This window comes from Electrophorus electricus, chromosome 10 (assembly GCF_041902795.1).
Source record: "Electrophorus electricus isolate QZ-2024a chromosome 10, ASM4190279v1, whole genome shotgun sequence".
NCBI lineage: Eukaryota > Metazoa > Chordata > Actinopteri > Gymnotiformes > Gymnotidae > Electrophorus > Electrophorus electricus.
The window spans coordinates 28,693,198-28,717,331 of NC_137506.1; positions in this window are offsets into that span (position 1 = coordinate 28,693,198).

The window sequence follows — 24,134 nt, forward strand, 5'->3', positions numbered from 1 at the left end:
CACATCAATTCACACCCATCAACTTTTTGTATATTACTGTATGAGGCTCTGAGTGGGGAAAGAGAGAGTGCGACTCAGGCACTGTTATCATTTAAATCAACTTTCGCTTAATGGCAGAGCGCGCTCATTCCAGAACATTCTCAGCTCAGTGATCCTGAGGGATCCCGAGCGGCTCCCAGAGCTTTAGCTTGGCCTCGTTAGGCGAGTGCGGTCTTAGCAGGGCAAGTGTGAAATCTATTCACTTCCTCCGGTGTGTTTTATTTGCTCCCTGGTTCCTGGCTCATCTCATTCAGCCTTGTTTACCTGGCAAGCAGAGTGTAACTAAAGGAAATTCCCACAGCCTGAGGGGGTCTCAGAGGGCGAGCAGGAGGAGGGGAGTGGGGCATTACTTAAGGCTGATGTCGCCCACCTGCCCCTGCCCCCGCGGTTTAATTAACATGTGCAGCCTAGTGGAGATGAACTAAGCAGGCTCACCCCCTGACAGCCCTTACAGGGAGAACACTGTTCCTCTCAGACTGGTGGCAGAAGGTCTGGCCTTTGGGTACCGTTTGCAGGCCGGGTTGTCCGATTCGCTGATAATTGCTGAGACCGAGAAGTTGAGAAGGGGGAGCCAAACAGCGCAGATCATGAGACACAATGAGAGACTTGAACAGGAAATTACACTGAGCCTACTTTCAGTCTGGGGCTGATCGTATGGAAAACATGTGAGCATTGCTGACAAGGCTAGCAACCGCCTATCCCTCTCGGCCTGTCAGGGCCGAGCTGGGGAGGTCAGGATAAGTTACGGGTTTACTGGGATCCAACGCTGGGGGAAGGAAGCTTAAATTACGGTGTGGATTTCTTCGGTGCTCCTCACCTCTTAATCCCATTCACTACTCGGGTCACTCACTCTCTTAGTCTCAGTGGCGCCCCCCCCCCCGCCCCCAACTCCTCAAAGAGCGAAAAGAGCTTCCATGTGACTTTCCACAGAGCCGCAACGCTGCTCCACCAAATTAACCCCAAGCAGAAGGGACGCGTGAGAAACAAAGTCCCAAGTGCGCCAGGCGAACTCCCGAGCGCTCGCGCTCTCTCTCTCTCTGCATCTCTCTCTCTCTCCTCCTCCTCCTCCTCCCACCGCCATATGACGGATCGCCGTGCGAAAACTCATCTGACCGCCTCCCCTCGTGACGAAGAGCAGAGGAGACCCCACCTCAGCAGAGGAGGAATGATTTATGCTTCAGGCGAGCTTTAAAAGCTCCGAAACGGTTGCGTCTCTACCTTTGTGCCACGCGGAGGAAATAATAAATCACGTTTCAGGAGGCGAGCTCCTCAAGAAGAGAGCACCAGACTTGTGTGCGGGCTCCTGTGAGTAAATTGCGAGGGCGTACTGAAAAGGAATAATGCCAAGCCCGGAGAACTAGGCAGCTTCTGAGTAAGCCCCTATCGGTCATGGGTTAACAAACTCAGTTTCGCTAAATGCACATCACAGAATTCTGCGAGGAAGAGATATATACGCAGCCACGTTGCGCGCAGGGACGACATCACAAGCCAGCACCTGTCCTTCAGTAAACATTAAACAGTAAACATGCTTAAGATTTTGCTGTCTCCTCTACGACTGCATACTACAGAGGTATAAGCACCACATATATCCAGGTAGAAGGACACATGGCTGCAATCTCAGCCGGATTGCTCAGTAACTCCGGATGGCCCGGTCGCTCCACGTAACTGGCAGGTTAATGAACAGACACGCTAGCTACACAAAGCCTGGCCTCACAAATCCCCTTGTTTCCTGCCACAGCGTCGAGAAAAGTGCTTCACGTGGCACAGTGGGTGCTGGCGCTAAGGTGACAGTCTGGTGAGCCCTCGGCGCTGATCCAGGCCCGCGACGCCACGGTCCTCCGCACTCCTCCACGTCCTGCCCTCCCCAGCTCCTGTTGAAAGTGAAAGGCACTCCAGGGTTAAATGCGTCGGCGCTGGGTAGGCTCTGCTCTAATCCCTGCTCAACTGACTGTCACCAAATACCCCTTTAAGGAGAAACGCTCCTAATTGCTCCTGTAGCGTCAGCGATTAGTTGTGGCCTCTTCGGGAAAGAAGGACAGAAATACGGTTGATCCAGCCGGTGTGGACCCGGCCTAATGCATCATTCATGGTTTTAATTGGTCGTAATTAACTTGGGTCCAATTAGAGGGGGAGTAAAATCAATAAGCGGTGATCAACAGTGAGGCGCGTACAGTATGCACGGACAGATCAAGAAGAAGACAGGCCTCTGTATTGATGGCAGCCACGTAGATGCCCTTCAGCTCAGCAACTGCATGTCTAGCAGTTCTCTTCCTCCCGAGAAGGCCGGACGTGGCAGGCTGTGCTTGCCTGTGTTCGGCGAGGCAGGGCGAGCAATATGTCATACACAAAGAAAGACAAAAATGAGTCCAATTTGGAAAAAAAACAAACAAACAAAAAAACTCACAACAGTTTCTGTGCTGGACCATGCACACATCATCATGTATTAGCTTTTCATGGTTTAGTGCAAGTGTTCTAAAATGCAAATAGTTTGCAAATTACTTCTGTGAGTTTTAGTGACATATGAAACAAAAAACGGGCCATAAAAAGGAACTTTGAAATTCAAATTAAGAATGAACAATATGCTACTCACATAACCATAACAAATGATGTTTTATCATAGCCTCTGTGTTGAACCCGCGGAGGTTTTACTTGGCCATAGAAGGGGAGTTGGAAGTGCAGAAGGAGTAAGGATGCAAGAGGGGCTCTTTTCTTCCTCACAGGAGAGAACAGGCGTGTGAGGTGATTCCAGGAGCAGGTGGAGAAGCGCACCAGCAGGCTTTGCTTCTCCATCTCCCTTTAGTGTGATCAATATCAACATGGCCATTAAGCCAATCTCCATAATGAGCCTTAGGATGCTGGTCCTGGGAGGAACATCATTGTACCTCCTAAAGTCTGCACGCACACACACACATACACACGCACACACACACACATGCACACACAAGCACACACACACACACGCACACACACACACACGCGCACACACACACACACACACACACACACACACGCACACACACACACACACACACACATCTACCTGCATACATGCACACAATGTACACAATGCATACATGTACCCATGCATGCATACGTGCTTGCATACACACACACACACACACACACACACACACAGTGAATATAGAACTGTCATACTGTCTACTCTATAACTAAATACTACTATGTGCACACCTAATTTAATATCAATTTATTTACCCATTTAACACTCTTCAGATTGTTGTATCAGAAGTTGATTTTCTATGACTGTGGAGACCTGCAACAACTTGGTTCCCAAAAAACAAACTAAACCAAACAAAGTATATATAATCAATCTCTTTCTCTCTCTCTCTCTCTCTCTCTCTCTCTCTCTCTCTCTCTCTCTCTCTCACACACACACACACACACACACACACACACACATAACAACACACGTGCACACGCACACACATTCGTCCTGCTGGGGCTACCTGTGAGTCTAATAAAGCATGCACCCTCCATTTATTATCACACTTGGTAAATCACAAAGGTTGCAGGGTGCTTTGGTATTTGGATGTGAAGGTGCTGTGAGACCCCAGCAGCCTGCCTTGCTAGAAAGTGCTTACAGTGTACCGGTGAGACTCCTTCTAAAAAAAATTTTAAAAACCCATATTTGGTGTATATGCTGAGAAGGCAAGTTCTGTTCTCACAGAAAAAGAAAGCAGACCTCGAGACTCATGAGTCCTCGGTCAAGGGGATGGTCCCCGCACTTCAACACTGCCCCTAAACTCCTGGGACCGCACAGCACGGAGCCGGCCGACGCCAGAGAGAGGCAGAAATAAGCCTGGTATGCCAGCATGCAGGAATGAGGCACATTCGCTTTCCTTCGCTCAGGGGCTCGTTGCCTGTGGACAAAGGCAGCGGAAAAATCGCGAGCCAGCAAAGGGTGCGAGGCAAGGCGAGGCAAGGCGAGGTGAGGAGGGTCAGCGAGCTTCCGCACTGTCCAACGGCACGCTCACACGCGAGCACTCAGACATAGACTGGCCACACAGGGACTGAACCTACACGCACACACACACGCACACACACACACACACACACACACACACACACACACGCACACCTCTCCTGCGCACATGCTGTTTCCCAGACTCAGCTAAGGATTTACACCCACAGAGCTTTCCAGAAGATGTTTCCGAGTGTCTACATTGTTCATTTATGAAGTGGTAGTGTCACACATTCAAGAGACTGTTGAGTTAAAACAGGCTTCAGGAATGTGAATTATTCCAAAAACATCAACCCTTCAAATGTACACAGTGATTAATTCTACTAAAATACATAAAAATGAAACCTCTTTTCAAACAAACTAGAATGTCCAATATAATTGTAATACACTTAATCCCACCTACATATGTATACAGTCCACTTTATACACTTTATGTAGTCTAATGTCTACTTTTCCACTTAAGCTATGCAGTTTACTTTTAACAGTATTCTAGTATAACTTACGTTTGGATAACAGCTGAAGAAGGGCACTATTATTATTCCCAGTCTTACACTGATATGAGTGGCTCGTGGCTTAATAGGTATGATTTTCCAGATGACGGCACTTGAAGTCGGGGAAGAAGCGGGTGTGTTTGTTTATTGCTCTCTACACGTTTCCCTCTGCAGCCGTGAGGAGAGCAGCTTTGTCTCATTAACGCGGAGCGGACCGGTGCCGTAACCCTGGCAGCCGGTGTCAGCTGTGACATCATCGCCACCCTCCTGCCGTTTGATGCGGATTATAATGAGCGCCCGAGCTACATCCTCCCCTCGTCAACATGTGTCGCACGTACGCGGCCGCGTGCGCACGCCGACTCGCTCGCCAGGGGAAAGGTACCGCCGAGCGACCCCGGAATGCTGCGGCTGGGATCGCGGGCCACAGGGAGTGACATCGGCTGGATTTCATACAAACTCCCCGAATGCCAAATGTGCGCTGCTGTCTGGTATAACCCTTTCTCATGCTAATATCCAGCCTTCCCTGCCTTCTGCTCCAAGGTGTGTGTGTGTGTGTGTGTGTGTGTGTGTGTGTGTGTGTATGCGCGCGCGCATGTGTGTGTGTGTGTGTGTGTGTGCCCCCAGCACCTCTAGAAGCCTGCGTGAAAGAAATATATAGAATGACGTGATTACCACATCAAATCCAACAATAACCAGGAATTAGACCAAACACGTATATATTTCCCAGCTACACATCAGTTCTGCTGGATTAGGTGGGCGTGCGAGGCACACGTGTGGGCTCAGTAGCGTTTGCGACCTTCTTGAGGAGCTCGGGTTATTTATGGTCACAGCTAAACCTGGGCTAGACTCGCACAGAAAACTGTATGGTAGAGTCATCAAAAAAGATGATTAAGCCGTCTGAAAATAGAACGGAGAGGGAAAAGAAACGGGGGGGGGGGGGGATATGCTTTGGCTTTAAAAAAACCGGACCCAGCATTAAATCAAAAAAATCCCGTTAATTGCATGCCTGAGGTGGAGGCTTGTGAGGCGGGTGAATGAGACGCTCAATTATTTTTTCGCCTTTTACAAGATTTTCCCTTTCCCCTTCATTTCTGCACAGAAGCCACAGGAGGCTGGAGGCATGCTTCGCTGTCGTGCCGCGTGTCTCGGTCCGAGTCCGCAAATCGATGGCATCTCCTGAGAGAGGAGGACTATTGTTCGCGCTAGCGCGACGGCTCCATATCCGTCATCGGCGCCCATCTCGCCTCGGATCTGAATGCACCTCCGAGCTGTTTTTCTCTTCCGGGCTGTTTGTTTGTTTGCTTGTTTATTTGTTGGCTTTTTGTGGACAAGGCAGGGGGCCAAATGATGCTGTCTCCAGAACCCATGGCCAAGATATGTGGGACATGTGACCTGTGCCCATCCTTGGGCCAGGGAGACTGGGTAGGCAGCCTGGGGGCAGAGCCAGGGCCAGGGGGCTTACTACTCTGCATAGCTGCTCTCTGGCCAGTCTTGAAACTCCCCAGCAATGAAAAGAAGAGTGAGTATAACCTCCATCCACCCTCACCCCGAGACCCCGTGTCAGCACATTGAGGGCTTAATCTATATTATTTGTTTCTAATCTTGGGAATATGGGTGCACCCGGGAGGTTTTCATTGTTGGAAGGTCCTAGTCGATAGTCGATCAGACCAAGCAGTCGCCCTGGAGGCCTTAAAACGTATGTGGAGAAGTCAGTCAATAGGAGGCCAAGAAATGCTAAAGACACGCTTACTGCCTGACAGCAGCCTGCAGCAGCTAGTAGGAACCAGGCCTCCAGTATAGTGGCCTACTGGGTCTTGTTCTGGCACTCTGTATGGGGGGGGTCAGGGCTAGGGGCTGAAGAACTAAGAGTTCACGACTTTTCCGTATGGATAATTGCTCCCTCAACATTATGTTTCCTGAATTCGACAATTCGAGACCTGCCATTTGGCCTGGGTCTAAACAGGGAGGCTGTATGGGATAGGGGTTAAATAAATATTGATCCATATTGTGCAACATTGATCGTGTACACATCTGCCAATAATGTCTGTAAATATTGCCTTCCAAAAGCTCCCAACGAGCATAAATTTCATTTATTTAGTGATTTATCGGTTTCTTTCCCGTTCATACTGCCGAGGGTAGTTGGTAATCCCAGAGGACGTGTAGACTGGACAAGGGAAGAACCTCTTGCACGCATTTTAGTGACCTATTAAGAGCCTTATGGCTCCTTGTTCACATGCCCATAATCTCAGCTATCCTCTTAAATGTGGAATTGATTGAAAGAATTGATCTTTTCCGAGGTTGGAAAGCCCAGCCGCATAATTACCTCATGGAAATCTCCACAGTCAGGCATGAGACGGAAGGACAAGGAACCTCAGAGTCACACTCCTCCCAGATGAGACCCGGCTTCCGTTGAGCAGGTAATGACATTTCCAAAATATCCACTTTAGCTCACGCGTATCTGAGGCCCAAAAAAAAAAAGAGGAGGAAATGACATTTTATGCATTTCATGGAGTTCATGAATCGTGGGATTAAAATAAAATGTGAATCAATCCCCCCCCCCGCCCCAAATGCTACCACATGTACGCTGCCATGCTCGTGTAGGGGAGTGTGATCTTATGGGGTTGTTCTGTATATCCTTAATGCAGCTGTGTCACCCGGATTAGGCTCTGTGCATTCCACAGCTGTGGTGCCGGATTAGGATTGGGCATTAGTCAGCGCTGGAATTTACACGACAGAGAGGCGTAGCGCAGCTTAGAAGCAGCCACTGTTTACTGACTGTTGGACAGGCAACTTTTGACAGATGGCCTCGCGGTCACCAAGTGCACTGTTTAGACTTAGCTCAGGGGCAAAGCAGGCAATGCTGACACAGCGCCCCACAAACAGCTCCCATATGCAGGGATGGGAGCTTGCCTTCTTGTGCGTGCGAGCGAGCGCACGCGTGTCGTTCTAAAGCTTCTACAGCTGCTTGAGGGGGGAAAAAAAAAGAGAGAGAGAGAGAGAGAGAGAGAGAGAGAGAGAGAGAGAGATGGCCTGAATACATCTGAAGTTAGGGATCGGGTTTAAAAAGTTGCGCATGTGTAAGGAAGAAAACGTAGCAAGAGGAGGCTCAATGGTGAAGGCAGAAAGGTGGCCTGGCTTTCATTACGCGGTCTCCTGATTGAGCGCATGGGCGGGTGAAAGTTGGAGCGAAGTCTTGACAGGCAGCGGCAGATTTAGCACTGGAAAGTAAAGAAGGAGAGAATAGCGCCAGCTGCTAGCGAGAAGTAGCCTTGTGCGCTGCAGGTTCAACACAAACCTACAAGAGCTTAGTGTGGGACACACACAGGCACACGGGTGTGCGCGCGCAGACACCCACCCACACGCACACACATGCGCGCACACACACGCACACACACAGTCAGAGGGGAGGGAGAAACAGCTCTGACCCTGCCTGAACTCAGATACAAATCCTTAGAGGACCTGAAGGCACAGCATTAATTGCAGCTCTCTAAGCTTGACGCGCCTCAAGCACAGACCGTTCCACACAGCGAGAGAGCAGGCTGAGCGGAGTGCAGGTAAGAAAACAAACATAAACAAACCACAACAACAAAACACACGTGCAATCAAACCGTTGTCGGCGGCTTCCACGAAGGCGAGTCGTACCTTCCGGGCGGATGACCCGAGGAACCGCTGCGTGCTCGGTCTCGTAGCCGCTGCACTTTGTGTTATATACGGGGCGGATTCTTGATGGTGGCAGAAGGACAGCGTCTAGCGATAAACACGTCCCCCTGGTCCGCGGCAACCTCCCTGCTGGGCTGCTTCCCTCCGGGCCCCTCTGCTGCCTTCCTTCCACGGCCGCGCGCTAACCGAGCAGGAGAAATTGGCTCCTCGCTGCATATAGATTTCCTATCACGGGCCAACATCTAAAGAGAAAAAAGGCGATGTCTGCGACTATTGTTTCCTTCCTGAGAAAAAACATAGTGAGATTAATAGACTAGATAAACACCGGGGCCTCCGCTCGGTAAAAAAAGGGGATAAAACGAACAGAGGCAAAGGGATGAGGGAAAAAAAACCCAAAACAACACAGTTTATCGGCCTGGATCTTGGCCATTGCTTTTGTTCTGGAGGAGCTAAATTGCATTACAGTATGTGCCATTAGACTGGGAGTTACAGGTTTGAATGCATCTGGAAAAAACAGATCTGTAGCCCAGATGGGAGTTGTGCGTACAAATAATGGACGTTGCCCAAAAGAAGCTATTGGCTTCAGAGGAACCTGTGAATCTTGAGGTGTTTCTCATGAGTGGGGGTTCAGGGTGACATCAATAGCGCTCTGATGGTCTCTGCGGTGGGAGACTCGCAGAAATGTCACGTCACCGGCCAATGGCGTGGCAGATCAATAGGGCCCGGCGTGGAATTTTAAAGATACTATCTGCTCGTCTTCTCCTGGCAAGAAACGCAGGATTAACCTTTCCATGTGTAGGGGCCGCTTCGAACACCAAAGGGCATGCACAGCTGTGAGCTAATTAACAACAACGTTGTCACATTTTCCAATATCCCAGGACGTCTGGCGGATTGGTTAAAAACATGCAATGTCCACGCTCTGTCTAGGATTTGGAGGGTTTATTCATTCAAAAAAACAAATGACCTTTATGGGAGCATGTGTTGGGATCTCACGTCCACATTTTTTGTGCTTTTTGTTTGTTGTTGTTATTTGGGATTTTTTGCTGGGAAAGCAGAAAACGATCACATTGAAGGGATAATGTTAAAAAACGTGGTAATTATCTAGGCGGTGTGAACCAAACCAACGGTGGACGAAGTGATCGATTAGTTAGGAATGTCCGGCTCTGGCTTTTGTGAGAGGCAGAACAAGAGCTCTTTTCTCTCTCTCTGAGCGGGTCCTTTGAGCTGGGGGCTCTCCCTAAAAGGCTGTGACCTGGTGAAAGCCAGTCCTGCCCCTGCACATTGCTCTCAGCCGACAGCGGCCCCTGAAACACACGCTCACACACACACACGTTTTCTCCCCTGTCTCTTAAACAGCAGGCCAGAGCCCGAGCTCTCCTATTCCCCAGAGATTATGTGAGGGAGAGAGAGAGAGAGGGAATGAGAGAAAAAGATGTGCGCGTGTGTGAGTGCATGTTTGTTTGTGTGTGTAAGGAGTGGAGCGACTGGGGAAAAAAGAGGGTGTTGAGGGAGCAAATTGGATTGTTTGGAGTGAAAGAGTGGGAGGTGGATTGAGGTATAGGGACAGAGAAGGAGAGAAAATCGAGAAAGTGAGCTGCACTCTAAGGTAGGATACAGAATCCTTCTCTGCATTGCTGCCTGTGTGTGTGTGTGTGTGTGTGTGTGTGTGTGTGTGTGTGTGTGTGTGTGTGTGTGTTGACAGAACCCTTACAGTGCAGTACTCCCAGGACAGCTAACAGGATGATGTCATTCCCAATCGGAATATTCTGCCGTGTCAGTGCAGCCCTGCTGAGTTATGTTCCGGAAAGCTCCACTGTGCTCTTCTCATCAGACATCCCCCCAACCATCTCCGCCTCTGAATCTTTAACTAAATCTATAATTCAGCAGCAAATGTGAGAATCTAAACACTGCAGGGGACTCAAAGCCCAAACAGAAGGCGCCTGCTTCCGTTTGGAGCGGGAGGGAGAGGGCATGGGACTACGGACCGACTCCAGCTGAAGGCTGAGAGAATACGGCCAGCCTTGCCGGAGGCAAAAATCGCAGGTTAAAAGAACAAGATCGGTACGTAGGGAGCTCGGGGCCACCAGGTTAACGGACGGGCCAAACCTCACTTTACAGGTTAACGGACGGGCAGAACCTCACTTTACACGCAGGCCGGCCACGGCCCGACCCCTGAGCTGACCTTTAAGCAGGCGGAGGGATAGGCACGGATAGGCACTCCTCGGCAGACGGTTTAGAGAGCGGCAGAGCAGCCAGTGCAGGAGTGTGGATACTGGAGTGAAGGCAGCAGACCAGTTCCGGTTGCATGTGCTGACCTGTGGCCGTGGGCTCGTGGGGTCTGGCCGGGACGGCGTGGGAGAACGCTGGCTGCAGGTGGCACAGCGAGGTGATGGCGATGGCACAGTTTTACGTTACATACCAAAGGTCTGTAGTGCATAGACAAGATGGCAGACAAGTGAGAGAGCAGAGACCAGGACAGGGTGTGAAGAGACAGGCTCACAGCAGAGATGAACCAGTAAACGGGGTGGCATGTGTGTGTGTGTGTGTGTGTGTGTGTGTGTGTGTGGAGGTGCGGTTTGAAGGGTGTGTGCGGTGTTGAGATGCTTGAGCTGCTCATTCCAGTCCTGCCTGGGCAGATGGATGAGAGCCCTGGCACCCAATCCCTCACACACACACACACACACACACACACACACACCCACACACCCACACCCACACATACACAAACAAACACAAACACACATGCATGCACGCACACATACGCACACACACACACCCACCCACATATACACAAACACAAACACACACACACACACACACACTGAGCATCTGCTCCACCTCCACAGCCCATAGCAGCTGCTGTGCACTACTGCCCACAGAGAGAGAAACTGAGAGACAGAAGGAGGGGGTGAATTCATAAGGGAAAGATTCAGGAGTTTATCATCTCAAGATGGGATACTCCTAACACACACACACACACACACACACCACACCCAATATGTGTAGCAGCCTGAAGTTTGTTTCCCAGTGCAGCATTTTCAATACACTTTAGCGTGGGAACGAGAAAGGAAACCACCATATGTTATCAGATGGTAAAAGCATTAAGGCTGCCCTAATTTGTGTGGGTAACGGGAAAATGATTTTCTTTTCCCCTTCAAAACGAGTTCAGAACCAGAGCTAATGGCAGAGGTGTAAAAACTGGAGGCCATTAGTGAGCTTGTGCCAAGACAGAGGCAGAGGGAGCGAGAGGGAAAAAACACACTCAACGTGTCCAATTACGAGAATAATTAGTCAATTAGCAAAGGGAAGCCTGTGGGCTCTGCTAAGCAGTGTGGCAGGCCTGTCCTGTATGCCTGCTAGCCCTGAAGCACACATGGTCCCAGTCTGCAGCACTACACACACAGATGCTAACTATCACACACGAAAGTGCAGAGGTGTGCACGTATGTGTACACATGCACACACACACACACACACACACACACACACACATACATATATATATATATATATGTGCATGAGTGTATGTGTCCGTGTGCGTGTAGTGTCCATAAGTGTGAGCCTCAGGGCTTGTTCCTGGTATTATATTGTGCTTCAGGCCATTAGTGCTGTGTGTGAGCTCGCCGGTCCCCTAGCACCACACACTATGGCTTCACTGAGCCCAGTGTCCCTGTGAAGGACACACACACACACACACACACACACACAGGTACTCACGCAGCCACATGGGTCTGACTCAAGCTCAGGGGAGACAGGATTGCAGGACCAGCACGGAGTGACAAACAAGCAGAGAGCGGCGCCATAGAGTATGAGATCACCCTTTTCCTGGAAATAATGCAGTCACATTCACGCACGCACCTGATGGTTTATTTGTTGTGCCCAAAGTTGCCCAAATCTATTGATTTTTTAAACCTGTGCGTTAGCTGCACAGGTCATTCTCTCTTGCTTGGTCCTGTTTCTGTGCCAAGTGGACATCTGTCCACCCTCGTCCCACGCTGGTCTCAAATGCCATTAGTAAATCAGCATATTACACGAATAACATTTCTACTCCAAGGCGTCGGTGATTAGAGAACCCCTATCTACAGAGAGAGAGAGAGAGAGAGAGAGAGAGAGAGAATTGAGGACAGCCGCCAGGCATAAACAACTCAGTGACAAAAATGCTTACGTCATTAGGTAAGATGGACCCCTCCTGCAGAGGGCACTGCAAATACCACAAGATTTCAGAGGGTGAGAGAGAGAAACACCAACCACCCACAGAAGTAGGAGTTGTGGCACACTTGGCAGCCTTTCACAGAGGTCACTCCTGAAAATTTTAGGCAGTGCAAAAAAAAAAAAAAAAAAGAAGAAGGAGAAGAAGAAGGAAAAAAAGCAAAGCCAATTTTCACCCTCGCTCCACCCGAAGGGGCCCTAATTCATCATTAAGTCATGCCTGCTTATGGGCGCAATGATTCTATTGCCGCAAATTACGGTCGCCTTCTCCCCGGTGGAACGGCTCTATCTTCAGCTAAGGTGTTTCTGCGAGCCTGCAGCCTGCAGCGCATTGCGTGTTATTGTGTAGACGAGATGGCTGTTTATTCATATAAGCCATGTCGTGCTTATTAGAGCTATAATTCATTTCAAAGCATTCTGCTCAATGACGTATTTATGTCTTGGGACCAGTGAGGATTTTTTTCTTCTAAACATCTAAAATCAAGTTCCCTGGTAGGATTATATAGATGAGATTCGGTTTATTGCTTGATTTGAAATCTCATGTTTGACATTGACATTGCTTTTTAGTATGCACACACACACACATACACACACACACACACACACACACCCTCCAGTCATAACACACTGGAATAGCTGCCATATCACCGTCTCTTCTGGTTTTTGCCCATCAATATATGAGTCTGGGAATCAGACTCTTCTGTGTGGTGTGAAGGCGTCGTCACTGCAGCTACGCCGGCGGGCCAAGCACAACCGCGCTGGTCTACCAGCGCCCTGCCCCACACGCATATGTGTAGTGTTCAAGGAATGTTTGCTTGTCGGGAGAGAGAATAACACACACACACACACACACCCCACAACTTTCCTCCACGAGACTGTTTGGACACGCCACTGTCAGCTGTCTCCCAAGCAAGCTATGGAAGAAGCACCCTTGCTCACTGTCTCTTTATTTATCTAAACTCCCCACAGCTGAGAATGCAGTGAGGGGAGTACCACCCACCCCTTGCCACTCTACCCACGTTGGAGGCCACTGCTCACAGAAATGAACCAAAGCAAAAGAACAAACAAAAAAAAGGATGAAGGAAAGAAGAGGGGGGGATGAGAAATGAGTGAGAAGGGTAAAGAAGGCAGACAGGGCTAGTCTCTTTAATCAGCCACTTCCGACTGCAGGAAGCACCTGCAATCCATCTAGGCAGGCTCCGACCGGGGTCTCGCCATGGCGCTGCCCGCGATGTTCGTCTTCTGAGGCAGGAAGGGCCTAATGTACTGATCCACTGAGTGCCCTAGGCGGGTCGCGCTCGTCCCAGGTGAGTCGGCCTTCGCGCGCCACTAAACGCTAGTGGCAGCGTCGGAGTAGGTCAAAGGCAAAGAGGAAAGAGAAGGGGTACTCTGCTCCAAAGAGGGCGGAGTGCTGGAACAAGGAAAGAGGAGACTGCGCTGGACTCTGTTCGGTTCTGAGTGAATGGTTCCGGGCGCCGTCGGGCGGGTGGCGTGCTAATGCAGTCTGGCTCAAGCGTCTACAACAGGAGAAGGCAGGTCAGTGTTTCTGTGAGCGGAAAAAAGGCGTAAAGTACACAAAGGATTATGGGAACCTAACATTCTGCCGAGATAAGCTGGGATGTATTATGACACCACTGCACAACCACCTCGGCCCCTTTCCATACGGTTCTCAGGAAAGAGGGCAAACATCTTCCCTGAAATCCTTCTTGACAGAGGTATTTACATATATCCCTCCCCAGATAAAAACACAGGCCTCCTATTTGTCAGGAGATGAAAGGCCTGCTGGACGCAGAGCGATCCCCCGACAACGCAACCTCTGACAGCAGTCAGTATCCATAACCTCCCGGCAACGGAGTATTTTTCTCACAGAGAGCACGGACACGCTCCGTCAGGAGAGAGGCCAAGGAGGGCAACGTGGGGGAAGCGAAGGGAAGCTCCGTAAGCGAAGGGAAGGCCGATCTCGACGCGCTTCTGCCGTCTAGGCCGACGCCCCCTCGCTGGTGGGGGGTTAACGCGGAGCTCTGGTGCGGCGAGGCGCCGCCAAACACGCGTGAGAAGAAACAGCGGCGGGCAGGCGAGTCGTGGCTTCCCGCACTTTCAGACCGAGCGCGGCTGCGCCATGTGTTTCTGCCATCAGAGCCATTAAAGACCCATCATCCCCTCGTAATAACACCTCTGCTTTCGGAGACGCGGGCGGGCCATCTGTCTTCTAAATTCACCATGCCCGCCGTGTCGGGAGGGAGCGCAGGCCGAGGGTGAGCGGCTCACTCCTGGTTCTGCCCGGCGACGCTACATTGCGCAGCTGGACGAGAGAACAAAGTTGTGCGATGATATCCGGACATTTCAGCGCTAACCGAGGGAAACCTGGGTAGAATCCGGGTGAGAGGAGCTTGATTAGCACCGGTCGGATTAACGGTTGCCTGGTTTTGCGGCCGTCTTGGTTAATTAATTCGTGTCCGGTTGAGGAGGAATGCAAATGTGTCCACAGCTGCACAGTCAAAGGTTAAAGGTCCTATGACTAGATGCATGACTAGGTCCTCCTACTGTGCCCTGATTCGTAGAGTAGCTGGATACATAAGCTACTAGATCCTCCTACTGTGCTCTGATTCGTAGAGCAGCTGGATACATAAGCTCACAAAATTGTTTTATAGCATTTGAATTTTAACACTGCCTGTTGCAATTTTAATTTTTTTATTTTTTACATTTATTTAAATGTTTACCCATAAATTCGTCCATTCCTGGTAAGTCAAGATAACGAGGTGAAATGGTCAGGAACGTTTTGCACTTTTCACTGGCAGAGTGAGCAGAATGCACAGTCATTTGTTTTACAGTCTGTGGATGGTAACATTCCAGCCCTGCCCCTCACCAAAGAGTCTGAGGTGTTATTACACACCTACGCAGGCCCTCTCGCATGACACAGACACAAACCGCCGGGTGGCAGCTGGCTTTTACTTGGGTAGAGGTGTATCTGGTTTGTCCGATCACTGAAGTGTGTATACAAAGTGGAACTTCCAGAGGGCCAGAGTCATAATGACAACGATATGGATATCAGGGGTAAAACTTCTCCATGTCAGTGAATCATCTGAGTTAAGCAGCATGGACACCGCATGTTTACAAACATCGCTCTTTTATCATCATAAGCAAGCGAATGATATCATTGTGTGAATATCTCCACAGAAATGTATTTGAAGGTTTTTTTTGGGTTTTTTTTGTATATATGAAGTCCAGAACTGATTGTGTGCTCTCGCTCTTTCTGTTTCTCTCTCTGTCTCTCTCTTTCTCGCTCTCTGTTAAGCCCCTCTGTAAACAGACCAGTCTGTCTGTGGCTCTTGGATGGTTAATAGGTAATCCTCTTTTAAATGAGCTGTACTGGGTGTTTGCTCTCCTGGGCTTTTTCTCTCTTTTCTGAGGGCCAAACCACAGGGGCCCATGGAAAAGTGACTCGGGGGGGGTGGGGGAGGTCCAGATAGCCCATTCCTCATGTCTAAAATAATAATAATTTTTAAAAAAAGAACAGGGAACGAGCGGAGGGACTCCAGACATGTTCCCCAGCAGGTCTGGGCCAGCACGGATACCTTGGAGATTCCGCCCGAACTGATCAAAAGCAACATGGTCTTCTGCCTCTCTCCTTCTCTCTCCCTCTGCCATTCCCACTTTCACTGCACCCCCCCCAGCTCCGGACTCTTGTTCTTCAGAGAGAGGTAGCTCTATTTTAGCCTGCCGTTCCTGGGCCTCCTGCTGTTTTACGGGTGCCATTGTGCTCGGTGGGGGAAGGAGCCAGTGAAGTAGCTGATGTTATCTTCCTTCCTCTGAGGCTGTGCCCTCTCCCCTGCACGTTTGCCGTTCTCCCTGGCCGCCTCTCCGCGGGGTTCGGCGGCTCTTCGCTCTCTTCGCTTATTTAACTTTTTTTGGAAAGAGGCACTTTTTTTTTTCCCCCCCCGAGAGTGCAGGGACCAAAGGAAACCTTGACTGAGGAGATGTTCATTAGAAAGTTTAAAAAAAGGAGAGAAACTCAGACCTACTGAAGTTACTGAACTCAGCACATCCACTGCTCGCTTTAAACTTCCCCCTCGACTGTTTCCGAACAAGACGAAAATATTCTTTCTCTACGTGCCATGAAAGGATCGTAGAGATTGTGTCCTGCGAGCACCTCTTGTTTTCGCGTCTCCCCCCCCCCCCGGATCAGGCCCTAATGCAACAGTTATTGTAACCAGATAGGACGAGCTCTCGTCCCAAAATCCCTCTGGCAAGCCACGCGTTTACCAGCAAACCAGCGCACAAAGCTCATAATCTCCTCCTTATTGTGCTCCATTCTCCCACACACGCTAATGCGATGACAGCCTGTGCTCTAATTACACAGGTAGGAGCCGCCGTGTGCGCGAGGCTGCAGGCTTCGGCATTCGGCTGTGAGAACCAAGGCGGTTTTACGCGTGGCTACGCAGGGGTGCAGCTCACGTGCTCAAGAGGAAGCAACTCCACGACTTCTTACTGCAGGCAGAAAATCCAAGCGTGAGAAACAGCGCTAAAGGACAGGGCCTCGTCTGCTGCGTGCGGCCCGTCACACATAGTGTAGCGATGGCACTCTCTCCGTGCCTGTCAGGGCTCATATAACGACGGTCTTCGTGTCCAGCCTCGCAGGCTTATCTTGGTGTTTATGGCTGATCTGCACTACAAATAGGGCTGTTTGGCAGAGGCCAAGCAGGGGGAGCGCGTAAGTAACACGTGACAAGCTGGAGGGCATATAATCACGCGTCACACAGCAGGAAGGGCAGCTTTTAACCGAGCGATCGATTGTTTTGGGGAGAGCCGGAGTGAGTGTTTGCTGGCGAGCGTGCGCGGGCCTCGTCTCTCGTACCTTAATCACGGCGCAGACAGATCACCCTATCTCCCACACGCCCTTGCTCACACACAAGCACGCACATGCACAACGCGGCCTGCCAGTTAACCCCGAGGCCCACGCAATTTGCTCCGATCTCTTTGAAGGGGTCTCGTTTTACGCGTTTGCTTTTGGTCTGTCAGACCGGTGTTGTCGCCGTGGTGTTCCGGTAGGCCTATCACCTGGTAGGCTTCCCCTGGCTGCCTTGATCATCACACTCCTGCAGACAGTGGCCCTGCGCAAATAACCCAGGCAGCGTCTCAGACGATATCTCCAGATATCACACTGTAGTGTTTATGGTAGAGGGGTAGTTTCCTACCACCCACCCCCCTCTCTCTCTCTCTCTCTCTCTCCCTCTCTCTCTCTCTCTCTCTCTCTCTCTCTCTCCCTCTCTCTCTCAATGTGCTTTAATGATGTCAGCATGAGCATCAGCACTCTCATATACACGCTGTTTTTGCCAAGTGCAGCCTAGGCCCGTGATCGCAGCCTGGATTATTTGGCCGAACAAATGACAGGAAGGTCCAGCACGGCGTTGAGTTCAGTGGCTGGAGCAGCCATCCTGTAGCGCCAAATCACATAGGCATCATTAATCAAGGTGGCTATTTCATGGTGTCTTAAAGAAATAGGGCAAGAGCAAAGAAGGAAGACAAAACAATATGCGTAGAGTGTGTGTGTGTGTGTGTGTGTGTGTGTGTGTGTGTGTGTGTGTGTGTGTGTGTGTGTGAGAGAGAGAGAGAGCGTGCCTGTGTATGAAAAGAGACGCTATGGAGGACGGAGGGCTGCAGAAAGCCTGCGGGGCACACAATCAATATCACATTTTCCATTGCCACCTTCGGAGCTATTGTAAATGACTTGTGTCAAAAATAATAATGGGTTGAATCAGAAACCTTAGGTTTGCAATTTCGTTCCTTGGCCCCAGAGCCACACCCCTCATCCGCCTGCTCTCCGCCTCCAGCACGGCCCCGGCGCTAACGATGGCGCACGGTGAAGGCGGCCCGGCCTTCGCTCCTGTACGACAAGCGTCGGACCGGCGGTAGAAGGTAGGGAAGGAGGGACCGGGGGAGGAGATCGGAACGGCGGGCGACGCGCGCCACCTCCCGCCCTCGTCCATGGCTGCATTTGGGAGCGAGGGACGGTGGGGGTGGCAGATTGGATGCACTGTCTGGACAGCACGCCCGGGGCGCTCCGGGTACCGGAGGCCATGATGAGATGCGGGCGAGGCCGCGCTCCAGGGCGACGGCCCCCTGGCACGGGGACCCCACTGAGACACTTAGGCTCCATGCTGCACTATATCTTTATCCCATGCGGCAGAGAGAGGGAGGGAGGGAGGGAGGGAGGGAGAGAGAGAGAGAGAGAGAGAGAGAGAGAGAGAGAGAGAGAGAGAGAGAGAGAGAGAGAGAGAGAATGCAATAGCAGAGCAGCAGATATCACGGAAAAGGCAGTTCTCCATGGGAGCAGTTGCCGTGTGCAAGAAAGCACTTGGGGGGCAGATAATAAGCAACTAAAAGAAATCCAGTTTTACTGGATGATTATGCTCTGGTTTATTGTGCACAGCCATAATTGTGTCATAACAATCAGAGCAGAGGGGATAGGGCCTTGGAGGGAGTGGAATGCTTGCACAGCAAAAGAAATAAGAAGAACAACGACTGTGCTGCGGTCTCCTCAGGTATGCGTGTGCAGTGGGATACGACCCCTGAGGTTCCAGGCCTACTTTATTTTAGGAATGTGCAACTTTATGCAACGTAGAATGTGGGTTTACGTTTGGAGATAAATGGGCGCGAGCAGACACACACTGCTAATAATGCGACAATGCAGCGCACGCAAAGCTCCTGCAGTGTGTGTGGCGGGGAAGAGTTGTGTTAGCAGATGGCTAATGGCGAGTTTACTAATGGCGAGTTTACTGGGCCCATTGCATAGTGCAGTTGACATTGTTGCAGGCGAAAACACCAGAAGTACAACTCCAAGACATCTGCAGTTTATCTTCTGTGTTATTACGGTCGTGAAGTCATTCTAGAGTACACACCAGATTTGTGATTACTCAATGAAATGTACGAGCAGTAACAGAAATAAAAAAGACAGCACATTAGTTGAAGGTTTCGCTATTTTACAACAAATCACAAGTCCGGACGCAGCAGGACCTTTCGCATGTGTTTGCTGGGTGTTGAGCGCGCCTCCCACCGCCTGTCAGGGCCGAGCCTTAGAGGAGTTCTAGGGTATCAGCAGAGGAACTGGCATGAAGGCAAGGAGGCCAGGTTCAGGTGCCTCTGACGTGGGAAGCTAAAAGTGCAGCAGCGAGGATTTTGAGACTTTGGCCAAACACCCGAGGCTCCAGCAGATCTTGGCAACGAACCATGACACGGTGGCGCAGAGGGAGACCCGAGCTGCACGGTGTCCGGCTGAGGGACCTGCACCTCCGACCAGATTCCAGCACCCAGGGCCGAAGTGCTGCATGCCCGTAAAGGTTGCTCGGGCACGAGCATGTGATGGAGGAAACACATTTTTCAGATCGAGCCCAGGAACGCTCCATAGGAAACTACTCCCAGACCATCGCTAACCATTACCCCCTCATCCAACTTCAAACGCTCCTCTGTTTTTTCCCCTCCTCTAAAGTAGGGGACACCACCAGTGGGATTTGTGGGAAGGTAATTTGCAGTTCTTGACGACATTGGGCTGCTTCCTGGTGAAGAGGGACACTCGAGCCCTTTGACGCAAAAGCCAAGGGTAAAGCGGTATGGGGGGGGGGGGTGCAGGGTGGATTAAATGGCCCTGACCTTCCCGGTATAAAGGGTTCTCCTATTCGCAGAGCAGAGAATGGACAGGAGGGTGCAGAGTGGGTGGTCCGGCATGCGCCCATCACCTTTCCCCTCCATGAGGGGATTTGCACGGCTTCGACGGTCAGTCTCCTCTGTCGGCCATAAATCACGAATGTGGCGCTGGCCAGGGAAGTTGAAAAGGTGTCCACAGCAGGACGGAGTGCGGAGGAAATGGGTGCCTGTGAAAACAAGGCCGACCTGTTCCTACAGGACACGCTCTGCTTCGAAGGCCTGCTTAGCTTGGCCGAGGCGCAACGGTGAGGCAAGGTGCACAAAAAAAGCCCCCCGCAGTACCTGCAGGCGCAAACCCGCGCCGCAGTTGGCAGCAGACAATGAAATAGGGCACGTAACGGCAGATGTTTCGTTGATATAACCCATTCCTTTTCCTCCGGGCGGTCTCAGTCCACCTAGCCGTTTTAATACCCAGCTAGCCTGCCCGCTCCCACCTTCCCACCCTCAGAGAGGCACAGTGCCATGCCATGAAAATTACCTCCACTGTAATTGAGATCCAGCCTGATTAATCCAGTCTGATTGTCTAATGACCACCTGAATGGGATTCTTGCTGTAATAAGAGTCATTGCTGAGCCTCGCTGGTAGCCTCTACATTCTCATGCGATTAACGTCCTGCGCAGGACCCTTTTCTGTGCAGACCCTCAGCACAGTGAACTGACTGTCCTCCCTCTATAGCCCTTTCCCAGCTCCTGGAGGTTTTATATGAGAAGCAAAGTCATTAGAGCTCAACTGCTATATGAAATGAACTGAACTGGCTCCCTGGAACATAATCTCATATGGTGTAAATGCAAATGTATGTATTTTGGCATGCGTGTGAGGTGATATTTCAGCGCCAGAAAGCGCGGCGTGTTCCAATTGAGACGCCTGAGAGATTTACATGGCCACGGTTTTCCTAACCTCACATTACTCTCAAAATGGCCTCCCCTAACATAAATGTAGAAATCGATTGGGCCAAATAGAAATGATGTCAGGCTGAGAGATAGCAGGGAGGCCCGCGCGCTTATGTTGCGTAAATCAGAGGAAGGCGGGAACGAGACAGTGTTAGTGAGGGTGAAGGCCTCATGCACTCATGCATTCATTCGCCGTCAAATCAGTGGATTCATCAAGTCATCCTTCCTGTTGTTGATGGTTCATATGAACACCGCCCGTCATAGCCATAAAAAAGGAACCCCGGAGTGTCCGCGGTCTCGGGGGGATACGGCGCATAGGTAAAGGAACCTGACACTCCGACCAAGAAATCAAGCCTAGATCAGTGTTATTGACTAGTGATTTTATGATCGGCCTGTAATATACGAGGTTGTGTCACTGGCTATCGGCGGCGAGAATGTGCCGTTGAGTTTACTATGTACGTAACTCAGAATCAGGGAGCCCTGTAAACCAGTGAGACTTTACTGCAGTCATAAATAATAAAGACAAAGAAGCGAAGAGTGAAGGAGTCCTAACCAATGCTGTGTGTAAAAGTGAGCATCAATTGACTACCCATAAACATTTCATAGAGCCAATTATCTTTGGCCAAAATATGCTTGCATGCTCACTAACATGGGATCACAGAGCACGGGTGGTTACCAGTGGCTGATAGAGCTGATTCGTGTCATCTTAATTATTTCTGTGTGTGAGCAAAACTCTAGGAAAATAAAACTGTTCAGACATGACGTCCTGACCTGCTGTAGCACTCTTCGTGGAAAAGAATAGACGTCTTGAAGCTCAACCTGAAGTTGAAGCTTTCGATGACACCGTTCTGCGCTATTTCTTGGTCCTTGAGGACTGCCCTGAGACCGCCCTGACCTGATGGGGTAAACGCATAGCCTTGTTTAAAGAGGCATATCAAACCAGTGTGGGCATAACTGCCACATTTTTACATTTAATTATGTATTGCTGTGTGCAGTTAACCAGAGCAGACTGATGCAAAAACAGCAATCGATCATGAATTCTTTGAAGAAATAACTAGGTTTAAACTTTTTTTTTTTTAAATTAAATAAGAGAGCATATTTACCATGAAATAAATAGAACACTTTCTTCAAAAGCGACCAAAGGTTACATGAGAGACGTGTTATCTAAGCCCAAAATGATGTCTATTCATCTCTTGTTCAGAAGCAATCCAGATGTGAGTTTCCACCATTTAATACTAATGCCTTTTCAGACTGTGACCACAGCCTGACACGACCTGCCATTGGGTCCTCCTTCTTGAATTACTATTGATGACAACTTGATGGGAGGTGGGATGGAAACTATTCTTAGCTCCGCCCACCTAATACTGCGCATTAACGCCGTTTAGGCCACAGGCCTGCATTATGGGAGAATGTCCGCCCCAAATCTCTTTCCCTCGCAGCTGCTTTCGGAAAGAACTCGGACACGCTCAATGCGCTGTATCCATAAGGTTGGACTGCATGCGCAGGTTATATGGAAAGGCAATACAGGTCGTGAAAGCACTCGGGAGCTTTTTCGGTTGCCTTTTAGTGTCATTAACTTCCCCAGTCGCCACTGACAAGACTGCCTTAAACTCAGGGCAATTACACGCTTGAGGTCGATGCTTAGAGGACGATGGGAGTGTAGCTTCCGTTCTAAGAGACACCATAATGGGATTATTACTGCAAGAATCCAAGAGTTGATTCCCTTCCCCGCGAAAGAGCCAGTGAGCACTAACCGTAATGAAGAGATTACCCTTTCTAATTAAGAAACATCAAGAACTGTTTTTATAATTCACAGAACGGTGGTTTTGAGGACCCGAGTGTTAGCTGCCTCTATTTCCTTGTCTCCGTGTGATGTGCACACAGATCATGCCGCCCGTTCTGATTCTTAGTTTTGAAGCATGTTGCCATTAGGTTTATACACAGATTAGGCCTCAAGTCCTGGTGCTTCCCATTGACTTAGTGCGTGTTTGAAACTCCATGAAAGCCCCCCCCCCCAACCAATCACAAGCCATCGTCCGGAAGACCTGAGGACCAAGAAACAGTGTGGAATGCAGATCCACATGCTCATCATGTCGTCATATCGTGTCATTCCGTGTTGAGCTTAAAAACAGGGCGATAACATCGCTCTACTGTAGCGACTGGGGCAGCTCACTCAGTCCCTGGTGGCCTGTTTAGGGGGGGCTGCTACATGCACATCGCTGTCTTTGGGGCCTGGGCATTCTGCTTATGTCAGCTGCCTCCCCCAGCTCTGTGCGATGTTTTTCCAGGACCGGTGCGGTTTTCTGTTCCCCTGTGGATGGTAGGCCGGGACTTGCTCTGCTGTACTCTGCGATGTATAGAATGTAATGCCTGACCTTCAGGCCAGTGGGCGCACCTGTGTAGGCCACGGCAACAGCACATGTGTTCAACGCCCGTGTGCACAGGCGGACGTTGGATCCTGAAGTGTTGGTCTCGAGCAAGGTCTCAGGAAAGGTCAAGGATATTCAAACAACCCAATGTGGGTGTGACACGGGTCTTGGAATGCAGGTCTAGACCGTGGTTTTTGGATGAGAAGATTTCTCTTGCCTTGATCTGGGGAATGCGTCATAGTCTTGGGCTGGTCAACTGTGGTTTAAATGACATCAAAGAACACCCTGGCCCGAGTGTGTCCCAGGATCACTGTACATGTGCCATGCACATAGCTTGCATTGCAGGAAAAATGTGTGCGTGTATGTGTGTGTGAATGTATAGGTATCTATGTCTTTGTATATCCATATCTTTGCCTTCTAACTATGCTGCAGCGGGTTCGACAGGTACACTCGCTGCTCTGCGCCTGTTGTGCTCCTTCGGCAGAAACCTGTCGGCTGTCAGCGCAGCCAGACCGTGTGTTATTTTCGTCTGGCCTGTGCCGCTCAGGGAGCTTCAGGGAGCCGGTGAAATCATCCGCTGTGGAGCTCCGAGGGTGCGTGTGGAGCTTTCGTCTGCATGCGGACCCCTTGGTGCATGCACGCCTGATTTACTTGTTTGCTTTTGCAGTGGATACTGAAGGTGTAGCAAAAACTACGATGTATATTTTATACCTATTACGGTTGTCCATAATGGATATAGATCCAGCCATGTTGCATTTAAATTGTTTACTGTGAGGGCATTAAAAATTGAGAGA